This window comes from Musca domestica, unplaced genomic scaffold (genome assembly GCF_030504385.1).
Source record: "Musca domestica strain aabys unplaced genomic scaffold, Musca_domestica.polishedcontigs.V.1.1 2, whole genome shotgun sequence".
Taxonomy (NCBI): Eukaryota; Metazoa; Arthropoda; class Insecta; order Diptera; family Muscidae; genus Musca; species Musca domestica.
This window is the reverse complement of record NW_026712249.1, coordinates 23530833-23545200: the sequence shown is the minus strand read 5'-3', so window position 1 is coordinate 23545200 and position 14368 is coordinate 23530833. Positions and strand designations below refer to the sequence as shown.

The following is a 14368-nucleotide window of genomic DNA, read 5'->3' as shown; positions in this document are numbered from 1 at the left end:
GTACCCTTTGGTTTGAATTTCTACAAACCCGTTCTAATCTTGGTCCTGCAGACCAGCCGTGGCCCCCATGCCCAATTTCTAGGTTGTAGCTTCAGTGTAAGGTTCCAACGTTCACATATCAGCCAATTCCATGTTGTATATAGCTCACATTATATGCATGAAAAAATCCTCCTAGCGAGCTTGAATAGCATTCATACTACTCTCTTTCCGAAGCAATTTTAGTCGGTTTCAAATTCCTACTTACCTTTCCACATTTCAAAATTCTCCACATCTCAATCTGTATTCCCGCAAATGCCATAATGTGATTAATTCAATTTCTCTTTCTTCTAATAATTCCAATTCCATTTCCTTTTGAAATTAATTTCCTTCCTTTTCCATCCAACGGCTACAGTTGATGATTGGTTCTATTGATTTCCGTCCATGGACGTTGCCTATCATTGGAAATTGTTTCCCAATGAAAACCCAAAAAGAAAAAAAAACAACACTCAAATTGATAATAACCACAAAATACCACAATTGCGGCAATGAGGATAACAAGTTTCGATACGCCACAAATCCTTACAAAAACAAATACATTTGAGGAAGACATGATTGTGTTGTAATGGAGAGACAGAGAGAGAGAATACACTCGAAGAAAAATGACGACTGAATATGACATCTATATATATAAACGAGCAGTGAAATAACTTACTGAACGAGCGTCAACGATCAAACGAAATGGCTGAAGCTAGAATCTTAAATTGCACGAGGGTCACTCTTGGTGCGAGGGCGTGGGTTTTTAGAAATTCATACTAAAAGGCTACGAAAAATAGTAAAATATATTTTAGAGTGAATACTTTGTATTGAACAAGCGGAATAAGGTAGAGTTCGAAAATTTGGAATGAGAGTCACTGGTAGAGGTCAGGATAGATGAGCAAAGGGGTTGTGAAAATTCGAACTTAGAGGTTAAGAAAAGTTCTAAAATGGTACTAAACTTGGAAAATGGTACCATTTGGCATTAAGTGAAAATCGTACCACTATCTGAATGGATAGAGCTAAAAACTTGAAATCTGGTAGGAGAATCAAGGTCGGAAAGTAAGTTTGATATATGAAAGTGGTTTTGGAAACGTGTACTACAAGTGCAGAAAGAGTACTAAATAGTAATATAAATGGTGCAATTTGGTATTGGGTGAACATCTAAAATTTGGAATTAGGGTCGATGTTCACGTGTAGCCTTGACATATGGAAGTAGTTTCGGAAATGTGTACTATAATTGTACGAAAAGTATTGAATTGTACTATTTTTGGTATTGGGTAAAGGAACAGATATAAAATTCTGAAATTTGATATTTAGATTACTGATGACATCGGTGTTTGAGATTTGGGGATGACTTGGAAATACGTCCTATATTTGTACGAAAAGTAGTAAATAGTACTAAAATTGGTATCGGGTGAAGGATTAGGGCTGAAAATCTCAAATTATTTATTTTATATCAATGTTGGTATTTGGAATTGAGGTATTATGGTGGTTTTGAAAATGTGTACTATAATAGTACGAAAAGTACTGAATGGTACTATTTTTGGTATTGGGTGAAGGAATAGAGCTCGAATCCCGAAATTTAATATTTAGGTCTTTGTTGGTATCTGGAATTGAGATATGGCGGTAGTTTGGAGATTCGTCCTATATTTGTACGAAAAGTACTGAATTGTACTATTTTTTTTTTTTTTTTTTGGTATTGCGTGAAGGGATAGGGATTAAATTCTGAAATTTGATATTTAGATTACTGATGGTATTGGTGTTTGAGATTTGGTGACGATTTGCAAATTCGTCCTATATTTGTACCAAAAGTACTAAATAGTACTAAATTTGATATTGGGTGAAGGGTTACGGTTGAAATTCTCAAATTTTGATAGTCTCTCGGTGAAGGGCTAGGGCTGAAATTCTCAAATTTGATATTTAGATCTCTGTTGGCACCTGAAATTGAGATATGGATGTGGGTTTGGAAATGTGCACTATAATTTTACGAAAAGTATTGAGTGGTACTATTTTTGGTATTGAGTTAAGGAATAGGTCTGGAATCCCGAAATTGTATCTTTTGTATCTGGAATTAAGATCTGGTGGTGGTTTTGCAAATATGTACTACAATTGTACGAAAAGTACTAAGTGGTACTATATTGAGTATTGAGTGAAGGGGATTGGTCTGAAATTCTGAAATATGATGTTGGTGTCTGTGTTTAAGATACAGAGTTGGTTTTGGAAATATGTAGTATAGTTGTACGAAAAGTACTAAGTGGTACTAAATTGTGGATTGGGTGAAGGGATGAGGTTAGAATGCTCAAATTTCATACTGAGGTTTCAGTCGGTATATAGAAGTGAAATGTCGAGGTGGTTTTGGAAATGTGTACTATAATTGTATAAAAAGTACTAAGTTGTACTAAATTGGGTACTGAATGAAGGGATAAATCTGGAATCCCGACATTTGATATTGAGGCCTCTTCTGGTATCTAGAATTGATATATTGAGGTGGTTTCGGAAATATGTACTATAATTGTACGAAAAGTACTAAGTGCTAGTAAATTTGAAATTGGGTAAAGGAATAGAGATGAAATCCTGAAATTTGCTTTAGATGTCACTGTTAGTGTCTGTGGTAAATACATTGAGGTGGTTATAGATATGAGTACTATAAGTGTACTAAATAGTACAAAATTTGTTAAGAGAGAAATTTAAGAAAAAAAATCTGAAATCTCTGTTAGAACCTGGAATTCGTATGTGGAGGTGGCTTTGCATATGCGTACTAAAATTGTACGAAAAGTGCTAAATGGTACTGGTTTGGGTCATGGTTGGTGACTAGGATGAATAAATGTAGATTGTTTGGCATATGCGTACTAAATCCCTCTAAATTTGGAACTTAGTAAAGGAATTGAGCTGATATTCTGAAATTTGATATTGAGGTCACTGTTGGCTTCTAGGTTTCACATATAGAGACGTCGAAATAGTTTTGGACGTAAAAAATGGATGTGGGTCCATTGTGCAATGGTTCCACTAACGTTCTCCTCGGTAAACTTCAAAATGAAAGATTTGGCCGACTTTTTGGGGCAAAAGGTAAATATTTTCCTATTTTCCGTTCTGAAAAAAAACGAATATTTCTGAAAACCTTGAAAGTCTGAAAATTTAGTACGATGTACCGAGTTTTTATTTAATTAATATTTTTCGAACTGAAAAATTTGTATTTTGAGTACTAAAAGGACCTTAATCGAACATTTGTAACGAATTTATTATCTTAAGGTGAACTTCTCGCTGACGAGGTAGCGCGCTGTTTCTGTTTTAATATAAAATTTGAAAGTATTTCAAGAAGAAACATTTTAATAGTATTTAATATTTTTTAAATATTTCCCAAGTAAAAAATGTTTTTAATATATATATATATATATATATATATATATATATATATATATATATATATATATATTTTTTTTTTTTTTTTTTTTTTTTTTTTTGTAAACTATTGTTTTAAAATATTAAACAAAAGATTTATTTCAGTGTATATTAATACACCCACCCCTTGTCCTTTACCGTGATTTCATATTAATAAAATATTCAGGTCAATACCAACATTGATTGCCCATGCAAATTGAGTTCAAGAACACCTGCGTAATTATCTACAAATTACCTCTAAAACCATTACCTATACCCACATTAATAATAAATGATTGTGAATTTTCCTGAGTGTTTTCCTCCTTTTTTCTTGCTGTAAATGTCAATTTCTAATTCCTTGTCCATGATTTTCATTGGCCGCCGGTAATACAATGTGTCAGTTAGTGTCCATATCCCTTGTCCTGTCGAGTCCTAATAAGAAAATAAATTAGTTTTCCTTGCTACCATTGCTAATCAAATTCGAACAAACAATCAAGTGTAATTATTGTAGCCATGTAAACAATAGCTTGAAATGCGATAAGGATGAGCCGAAGGATGGGTGAAAAGAATTCAAAGGGAATTTAAGAAAGGTTTGGAAAAACATTTAATTTTACTTTATTTATATTTTAAGTTTATATTTATTTATTTTTTTTTTTTCATTATTTTTTTAATTTTTATTTTTTTCTTTTTTTTTATTCTTATTTAAAACAAAATTAATTTAATTTTTTTACGTCAAGTATCCATCGAAAAATTATAATTATAAAAGGGGCAATTAGATTTTTTTCTTTCAATGATATCTATCGATTTCAATTCAATTGAAGTGGTCCGCACTTGAGTTTGAAGATGCCGCCGCCACCACCACCACCTACAACGCCTAGGTGGCTGTCATTCTAAGAGAAAATAATTCACACCGCACGCCAACGACCACCAAACATTAAATAAAAATATATTTCATTATTGTTTATTTAAAAGATAAACAGTTAGTTAGCCGGAGATATGAGTGAGCAACACTCACCACGGTCGGTGTGTGACCGCCCAAGCAGATAACTGGCATTTCAAGTGGAAAATTGACAGATGGGGTGGGAGGGAGTATTGGAGGGGTAAGTGCGGACTCTTGGACTTCAACTAAATCAAGATAATACTAAATTTAATTAGCTAAATGTGGTTTTTCTGCTCTCAGATTTTAGCACATGCACGGGATTATGGCTATAAATAGATCACAAGAAAAAAAAAACAACAAGGGGGTGGAACATTTAAATATATTTGAAATTGTTTTGAAATATTTCTATGGGTTTTTGTTATACCCTTATCGTTTATATTTTTTTTTCTTATTTCTTGTTTTTAAAACTTTAATCTAAGTTGAATTATTTAAACAATAAACTAAGTTATCTTATCGAATATTTTATTTGACGTTTTGCTTGATTCGTTTTTTTATTTTTTGTGAAATTTCTAAAATGCTTTAAAATCTGAGTCACTTTACCTTGCCGTTACAATTAATATTTGAGAGTATTTTAATCCCCCTCAAGAGCACGGTGACACTTGTATTTAATTTTATTTTATTGTTCATTTTTGTAACCAAAACCACAAGGTGGTTTGGCTCAAAATTTACAACATAGATTAGCCCATTTCTGTTCCAACATGTTGAAACGAGCTGACCTCCCACTGACTCATGCCCGTGAAATATGAGTTAGTATTTCCCTTTTTTTTCTTAAAATAGGTAACATTTTTTGGTAAGGATATATTGCTTACTTGGGAGATTATAAAAAAAATTGACTTTTCTCAGAAAACGTCAAGATCCGAATATAATAAATCTTATTTTTTGTGACCGAATACCTTAGACTTCAGTTGGAATTTTTCATATGCACACTGTGACCCTGAACTTGTATTATGCGACTTTAAGAATGGCCATATACAAAAATGTTGATTTTTTGAAAAACATTTTAATTTTTTTTTTTTTTTTTTGCCATTTCCCGGATAATTTGTTGACACCCTCCAACATAAATGTAAGGTATACTCCGCTAGCAACTTAATCGTTGCTAAAGATCTCATGAAGTATGAATAAATAAAAAAATAGGAATCGTCGATTTTGGAATTTCGATGCTAAAAGTATATGTTTGAAATTTTGCACCTAGGATTTTTGGATGTACCGGGTGAGATAAAAAATCTGCAACAAGTCAAACCCCATATTTTTTCATATTTTTTTTTAATTTTATTGAATGAAAGCAAAACATGTCGGAAATAGCATTAAATTTTAGAATAAGTTTAGATTTGTTCGAATTGGTCACCTTTGGCACGAATTATGGCCTTCAAACGGCCAATGAAACCGTCACACGCTGCCCGAATGTTGCTTTGCGGCATGTTGGCCGATTCCCGGCGAAGTGCTTGCTTGAGGTTATCGACACTTTGGTATTTGTTTGTGCTAACCTTGCTTTCCAAACAACTCCAGACACAATAGTCCAACGGATTGGTATCCGAAGATTTTGGTGGCCGGATTGGTATCCGAAGATTTTGGTGGAAAAAAGCGAGGAACCTCATTTTGTAACCATTCTTGTGTGGCGCGTGCTGAGTCCTGTTGGAATGTCCAAGGTCTGCGGCCAAAATGTTTGCATGCCCCAGCCTTTAATACACCCTCCAGAATATTTTCGTGATAATATTCCGTATTTATTCTGATACCACGGTCGATTAATAGGAGCGGAGAGCGGCCATCGGCTGTTATGGCGGCCCACACCATCACCATGGCCGGCGCTTGAGTTCTGGTGGCCAACCGAAGGTGCAAATTTCCAGCTGACCTCTTTGGCGAGTAAACACGATCATTTTGTTTGTTTACAAACTTCTGGACAACGAATGTTTTCTCATCGGAGCGGAGAAAACCAAATTCGGCAGTTCACCATTTTCGGCCAAGCGAAGCTTTGTAAGTTCTTACACTTTTTTGGATTTTAAAGGCTTTACCCCGAGCTCGTTTTTCAATATTTGCTGAATGGAATATTGCGATGCGATTTGTTCACCTCACGAGCCATTTTCGGCCACTGCGTCGCGGGTTTCGATCAAATCGCTTCTTTACTTTTCGATGTTGCTGTTTCCTTCCGTCCACTTTCTTGACGTCGAGCTACCTACCCCTACCAGTATCACGGTAACGAGCGATGGAACGAGACACAAAAGATTTATTCACATTTAAATGCTGGAGTGCCCTAAAGATTGCCACTTGTGGTTTCCAGCCAAATATAAAGAAATCACACTATCACGCTTGAATTCCATCACGAATAACATTTTTCTGGAAAATTCTCACCAAAATGCTTTTATACGCTTGTAAACAATATAATGAGCTGTCACTGGAATAATTTTAACAGCTTTCGGACAAGTGGCTTAGAAATGAAAGTAGTCTGAAGTTGGTTGCAGTTTTTTTCATCTCACCCTGTGTTGGTACACGTTAAGGAATGTATTATTTAAAAAATGTTGTGGAGGTATTACACGGAGAGGATCCATGTTGTTCATATTAGATCCTGAATTACAGGTATGAAGTAGTGTACAATTTCGCAAAAATGTTTGGCCCATCTTCGAACTCTTTTACAGCTGGGTAACGATATTACGATGCACCAAGTTTGGACTAAGTCAAACATAGCTATATCGACTCCAAATGTCCTGAAACAAATTTCGTACAAAGAGATCTAGGGTGAAAAGCCGTTATTTTGTTGCGGCACAATATGTGCGTATCAAAGGATTTAACCCTCTGCATCCACATAGATTTATACAAAATCAACAAAATTCCTCAGAACCTAACCACCACATTTTCAAATGAACAGCGTTTGGTTTTGGTTTGTTAAAAAAAATCTGAAAAACATTTAAATAAGTTTCACCAAAAAGATTTTGTTTCATTTGGGGCACCATCAGAGCGTAATAACTCATACGCCATATGTCTCAAGTGCCGGTAATGGTGTGGACCGCCATAACAGCCGATGTGACTCTCCGCTTGTATTAATTGACCGTGGCATCAGCCTTGGGCACGCAAACATTTTGGCCGCAGACCTCGGACATTCCAACAGGACTCAGCACGCGCCACCCATGAATGGTTACAATATGAGGTTCCCCGCTTCATTTCCAGCGCACAATGGCCACCAAAAACTCCGGATAATAATTTTTGGAAAACAAGGTTGTTAAGCAAAGTGTCGATCACCTCAAGCAAGCGCTTCGCCGGGAATGGGCCAAAATACCGCAGAGCAACATTCGGGCAGCGTGTGACGGTTTCATTGGCCGTTTGAAGGCCATAATTCGTGCCAATAGTGACCAATTCGAACAAATCTAAAGTTATTCTAAAATTTGATGATATTTCCGACATTTTTTACTTTCATTCAATAAGATTTAAAATAAATGTAAAAACAATGGTGTTTGACTATGTTGCAGTTTTTTCTATCTCACCATGTATATCGGTCTACGTTTCGGTCCCCATATAACGGTAGCTCCCGATATTCGATATTTTTTGTTTTAGCCAAATTTTTTCACGGATTTGTTTAAAAACTGGTATTTGCAGATCGTAAAAGATGCTGGCTCCAGTGGTGGAACATTGTTTATATAGGTCTACGTTTTCGTATGGTCCTTATATAAGGGTAAGGGTAATCTGATGATTTTTGCGACGAATTTGTCTATAAATTAGTATTTGTTCGTCATAATGGGTTCTAGTTCCTGTGGTGAAACATTGTATGCATAGGTGCACGTGTTTTTATAGCCGCCACATTACAGTACCACCCGATATTCGGTATTTTTTATGCCACATGTTTCCACGGATTTGTCTTAAAATTAGTATTTGTATGAGTTATAGCTCCGGCAGCAGAACATTGAATATTTTGGTCCACGTTTTCCTATTGGGCACATATAACGATATCCACCTATACTCGGTATTTAATTAATCCTAGTCACCTAGTCAATCCTAGTCATGGAACACGTTTGTATTCAGATACTTTTATATAAAAACGTATTCTTTACCCAAAAGTGTAGGGTATTATAAGTTGGGCACGGCCGAACTTAATTTTTTTCCTTGTTTTTTTTATTTACAAATGTCTAATTTTGGAATTTTATTTTAAGAAATGTCCCTTGAGGCACTCGTATTGAAACTATTTCAAATTTTATATAATACACTCATATATAAAGATATTTTTAAGCCGCTATTTTTTTTTTTTTTTTTTTTGCAGGTATCAAGTAGATAGATTCCCACAAGATTGTTCACTTGATAGGTCAAGAAAAAATTGTGTTACTAGTTGATGAATTTATGCCGACACTTACAAACTAAGTGATTTGTTTGAAAGCTGACACATTGTCATATCTGCGATGACATTCCACTTTCATATAATCTGAAGAATGATAACAGCAGAAAACCTTAAAAACGACAAAAATTACTGTTGATAAGATGAAAAACAAAAAAAAAATAAAGACGAGAAAAAATGATGGCAATTAAGTGATTACGAAAAGTGTATTTAATTGCCACAATTGAGACATGATCCGAGGTGGCTGCAGAACAGCAGATGCCGAGGATGGCAAAATATAAGCCAGATATTGAAAAATCTGAAACCCTATCTAATTAAGCTACCTATCTAAAATATTAAAAAAGAGGTATCCCAATATGGATGGAAATGTAAAAAAATATTATTTTATCTTTATTTCTGGAGTCTCTATAATGTCAATATAACTTAAAAAAAACAAACCTTGGCTTCAAATTTTCAATAACCCATATAATAGCCCCGAGATTTCAAATTTCCAAGTAAGATTTTTCTCAATTATCTTATCATTATCTACTTTTCCTTTCCACATCATGAGAATACCTTCGTAACATCCATCTAAATACTCTGGTCATCTCATATTTTCCACAATTAAATCCAATAAACATCTTGTGGGATTTCATGTGCTCTGCTGTCCCTGGCGCGCAGCTAGGTGAGGTCTCCGAGGTATTATCATAAACGTCACTTTGTTCTCATTATTACAGCTTATCTTGGAAATAATAAACAAACCCAAAATCCCAATGAAACACCACCACCTACAACAGCAACAAACAAAAAGATTCAACCATACAGCAACGCCAACAACAGCAACACTAACACGATACCGAGCAAAGAAAATAATAATAAAATAATTACCGGTATCGCAGATAAACAAAAAAATAACGTAAGGAAAATAAAAAAACACAAAGGCATTGCTGTTGTGTGTTTTTTGAAAAAGTTTTTTTTTTTTTTTGCAAAAAAAGGTGAGAATTAAAAAACTTCTCCGTTCATGTGACGCAAATACAGAGACATTTCTTTTTGTGGAGACTGGCACGCTTCTACAAACACATACTCTCACCTGTGAGATATTTTTTTCATGAGTATATGAAAATGTTGATGTTTGAGATTTTGAGAGGCCAACAACGACTTGATACTACGCTACAGCTAAATAAAATTTTTGATGTTTGAGAAAAGATTGTATCTATACCATTAAGAAGGACATTCAGGCACTAAGCTGGGATTTTTGTGGATTTTATTAAAAATATTTTTGGATTTAATTTTTATAGTGGCCACTCGGCACTAAAATGAGAATTTTTTTTCACATATTTTTCAAGAAAATTTTCTGGTTTTTAAGAATATTTTTAAAGTGACCATCCGTGAATTTTTTAAGAAAAAAATTTTGAGTGACCATTTCCGGATTTTTGAGAATATTTTTAGTAAGAGCATTGTGGATTTTAAAGAATATTTTTAGAGTGACCATCTGTGGATTTTTAAGAATATTTTGAGACTGACAATCCGGGCCTTGGATTTTTTTAAAGTGAACGTTAAACTTGGATTTTTTTAAGAATATTTTTAGAGCACCAAAAGTGTCATGAGCCTGTATTTTCTGAAGGTATTTTTAAGAAGGAAATTTTACAAGAATAATTTTGGAACGACCGCAATGACCTTCTTAAGAACATTTTTGTGATGGACATCCATGCAACAAACTGGCATTTTTGAATGGGATTTTTTTAAGAATATTTCTCAATTCCTTAGAATATTTTTAGAGTAGCTACCTCAAAAATGTGGATTTTTTGAATATTTTTTTAGAACGACCCTCCCAGGGTTTTTTTAAAATATTTTTAGGGTGACCATCCATAAATTTTTGAGAATATTTTTAAAGTTTTGAGAATATTTTCTGAGTGACCAAAATTGAATTTTTAAGAAAATTTTTAAGAATATTGTTAGAGTGACAATCCGGATCTTAAACTTAATTTTTTTAAAAATATTTTAGAGTGACCATCCGGGCTTTAAGCGTGTATTTTCTTTTAATATTTCTAGAGTGGCAACTCGGATCTTGAAAATATATATAGAGTTTTTATAAAACCCGTCCCGTAAACGTCTCTTAACCGTGTTGTTTTTTTCAGAATATCTTATATATTTATACAATTCCACCCTTTAACGCGGATTCTTTAAGAATATTTTAAAAATTACCATTCAAACTTTAAATGTCAATTTTTATACCGTCAGCCATATGACTGCATATACATCCTGTATATCATTTGATAGGGCCAAAACGTGCCTCATCGAATTAACAGTTTTAGACCGTAGGTCTCTTGGGACCAAATCCGTTTTACGGCATTTAGAGTGGACCTAGAGGTTTCCGTCCATCTGTCTTTCGAAGAGAGTATCTGATTTGAAAAAATGATTATCAAACTTAGATCGAGCTCCTAGGTAGGCAATATCGGTCCTCTGCTTCTGCTAACTCTCGTACCTTTCAGAAAACTGTTTAGCTTATAAAACAAGAAATCATTATCGATTTTTGTTCAAACCTTACAAGCCTAATATTTTTACCAGTGCCAGGTCAGGTGTGAAAAAGGCCAATATCTGGCAAATCCCTCTAATAGAAAGAAGAATTCAATTTTCTTCAAATTTCGCATATCTCAATATTTCCATCCACACAAGAGCTGGAATGAAGAACAGATGAAACGAACCACTGCTCCTGGTACCACCCCTAACGGGTCAAAGTTTTGAGAAGCCATGAGGCTCATTAAGCGAACGAAGCATCTGATTCCCTTCAAATTTCACACACACCAATATTTTTATTAACACAAGAATAGAATATATCCGACCACTCCTTCTGATGCCACCCCCACAACGGGGGAATAGGACAAAATGCAAGATCTTCTGTGAGAATGAAATATACAGGTTCACTCCATCAAGTACCTCTTCCACAAAAGATCAAAATTTGGAGTAATCACAACGCTTATAAAATGCGAAAGAAGAGTCCGAGTGTTTTCAGTGCTATTCGAGCAATTATACCAACAGTTATACTACCTTCTTCTCTCAAAACTGTATACCAACAGTCGCCTCCATATGAAATTATATTACCCAATTCCAAATTTATTACCATACATTTCGTGCAGACATACTTAACACGTCCAAAATCTCTTCTCTCCAACAATAACCTTAATTTCAGAATTACATACCTATTCCAACACCCAACCTAACATATTGTGGCATTTTTCACTTTTCATACTTTCCTTATCTCAACCACAGACACCAACAGTTATTTCAGGATTCCAGCCCTATGCCTTCACCCAATTCCAATTTTAATACTATTTAGTACTTATCGTACAATTATAGTACACATTTCCCAAGCCATCGCCAAATCTCAATTTCAGATAACAACCGAGACTCAATATCAAATTTCGGAACTTCAGCAGTTACCTTAATAATTTCAGGATTTCAGTTCTTTACTTCCCCCATTACCAAGTTTAGTACCATTCAGTACAATTATAGTACATATATTCAAAATCACCCCTTCAATGACCATATCCATATCAAATTTAGGAATTCCAGCTCTATGTTTTCCTTCACCCAATACCAAATTTAGTACCACTTAGTAAAAATATAGGACGCATTTCCAAACCACCGTCTAATCTTAAACACAGATACCCTGAGTAATCTAAATATCAAATTTCAAAATTGTATCTCTATCCCTTTATTCAATACCAAATATAGTACCATTCAGAACTTTTCGTACAAACTATGTACAGTCCAACAGAAATATTTTCGAATTTCCGGATTTCAACTCCACTGATTCACCCAAAATTAAAATTGTACCAAATTTAGTAGCATTAAGTACACATAAGTACGAATTTTCAAAACTACCTACATTCCTCAGTCCTACGATGCAATAGTAATCTTATTTCTGTATTCCAGCTCGATCGGTTAACCCAAATCGAACCAAATTTAATACTTTTCGTACACATGTGTACAAATGTACGAAAACTTCCTCCATATACCAATCATACACTTCGTCAGGATTCCAGTTCCATCCGTTTATCCAATACTACCTCCTTACATCAACACTAATCCTCAGTTGATTCCTATTCAAAACATCAAGTTTTTAGCTCAAGTTTTTAGCTGATACGAAATGGTAATGTAGTACTTTTTGTACACTTAGAGTTCGAATTTCCAAACCCCTTTGGTAATTCGAACATTCGATTACATGGATTATAAAATTAAATCCTGGAGTGGTCACCCTTCCCTTCAGCGTAATTTTTTAGAGTGACCTTCATACATTTATTCTTTATTTATTTTCTGCAATTTATTCCCATTATTAATTTTATCGTTTTTTTTTTTTTCAATTTTAATAACTTCAATATTATTTTTACATTTTCTCACTAATCAATCACAACGATATCATCAACCACACACACACCTCACACGCCAACCCCTTCAAACTTACACCGCACTCAGAGTGTGTTTCTCACAAGTTCTGCGGCATTTGGCTGGCTAACGATATAATTAAAAGAGGACAGAGCAAAAACAAAATTCTCATAACAATAAATTTTCAAATGAAAAAAAACCGGAGCAGCGAAACCCAGCACTGCGATACTGTAAGGAAAACACAAAGCAAAACAAAAAAAATTGAAAAAGAAAATAAATTCAAATCAGTTAGTAGCGTCGTCTAAGCCCTAAACGTAACATCGGTAAAATAACAACGGGGAAAAAGAAACAGTTAGGCGATTTTGCGGAAATTTTGAGCTTTAAACGGAAAATCAAAATTCGAATATTTTCATTTGCCTTAGGAGATTTTCGGATCCTCTGTGATTTGCGTGTCAACTACATGGGAAAATTATAACGAATTCAAGGAATCAAATTTTACCACGGAAGCAAATCAAAACCCAAATTTTATTCATTGTTTCGAATGTAGTTAAGTGAAATCGTGCGTTATGTCATGCCGTGACACTGGCGTCTTAGTGTTTCCGAACATGAAGTGCTTTAGCCCCGGAGGCCGGGCCAATTCAACTGCTCATTAATAAAATTTGGCCCCACCAAAAATTATGAAAAAGGTCCTTAGACATGCCATGTGAAAATTAATTGTTTTGCCACCGAGTGTTGAAATGTGTATGTGTGTATATGTAAATATGTATATGTGTGTGTGCGTGTCATCTCAAAAGAACACTAATTACCGTTCCTTTTGTAAGTGAAGTGAAATAAAAACACGTGCTTGTTTGTTTTGTTTATCACGTTACGTTAGCATCGTATAAATACATGTGTTCTCGTTGTTGTTGTTGTTATTGTTGTTGCTTATTTTTTTATTAAACGCATTCATAACAAAACAATTAACTGCCGCCGCCACCGACGCCTTCAACAAACTTTGCCACAATTGCAAAAATAAAAGAAACATAACAACCAGAAACAAGAGAACCCAACCGAACACAAAGTCCAAACAAACCGCAAACCAAAAAAAAACAAAAAAAATTGACCAAAGAAACCTTCAACGAAAACACCGAATTTATTGTGGCGTTTACCGTTGTTGTTGTTGTTGTCTAATCGAATTTACTCTCCAGCCATGCAGCTATAAAATGTTATTTTTAACCGGCTACCAGTCTTACGCTCATAATGGGTATGTGTTAATGTGTGTTCTTTTAGACGACCCCATCCCCTTCCCACTTCCACTCCACTCGACCACCTCTCGTCCAATCCATGTTATTGTCCGGCTTATTATTTTCGTTTTT

The 14368-nt window shown here is 34.6% G+C and overlaps 1 protein-coding gene across 2 annotated transcripts in view; it reads left to right on the top strand.

The window, feature by feature from the left end:
• Positions 1-14368, top strand: part of LOC101898652 (adenylate cyclase type 9) — a 306555-nt gene that overhangs the window by 224006 nt on the left and 68181 nt on the right. The window contains exon 1 of one of the 2 annotated variants that reach the window (XM_059122005.1): positions 13140-14256. The exons of the other annotated variant lie outside the window; for it this stretch is intronic. The gene's annotated coding sequence lies outside the window, so the exon portion shown is untranslated. Of the gene's footprint in view, positions 1-13139; positions 14257-14368 lie in introns of those variants that run through there. 2 annotated transcript variants of the gene reach the window in all.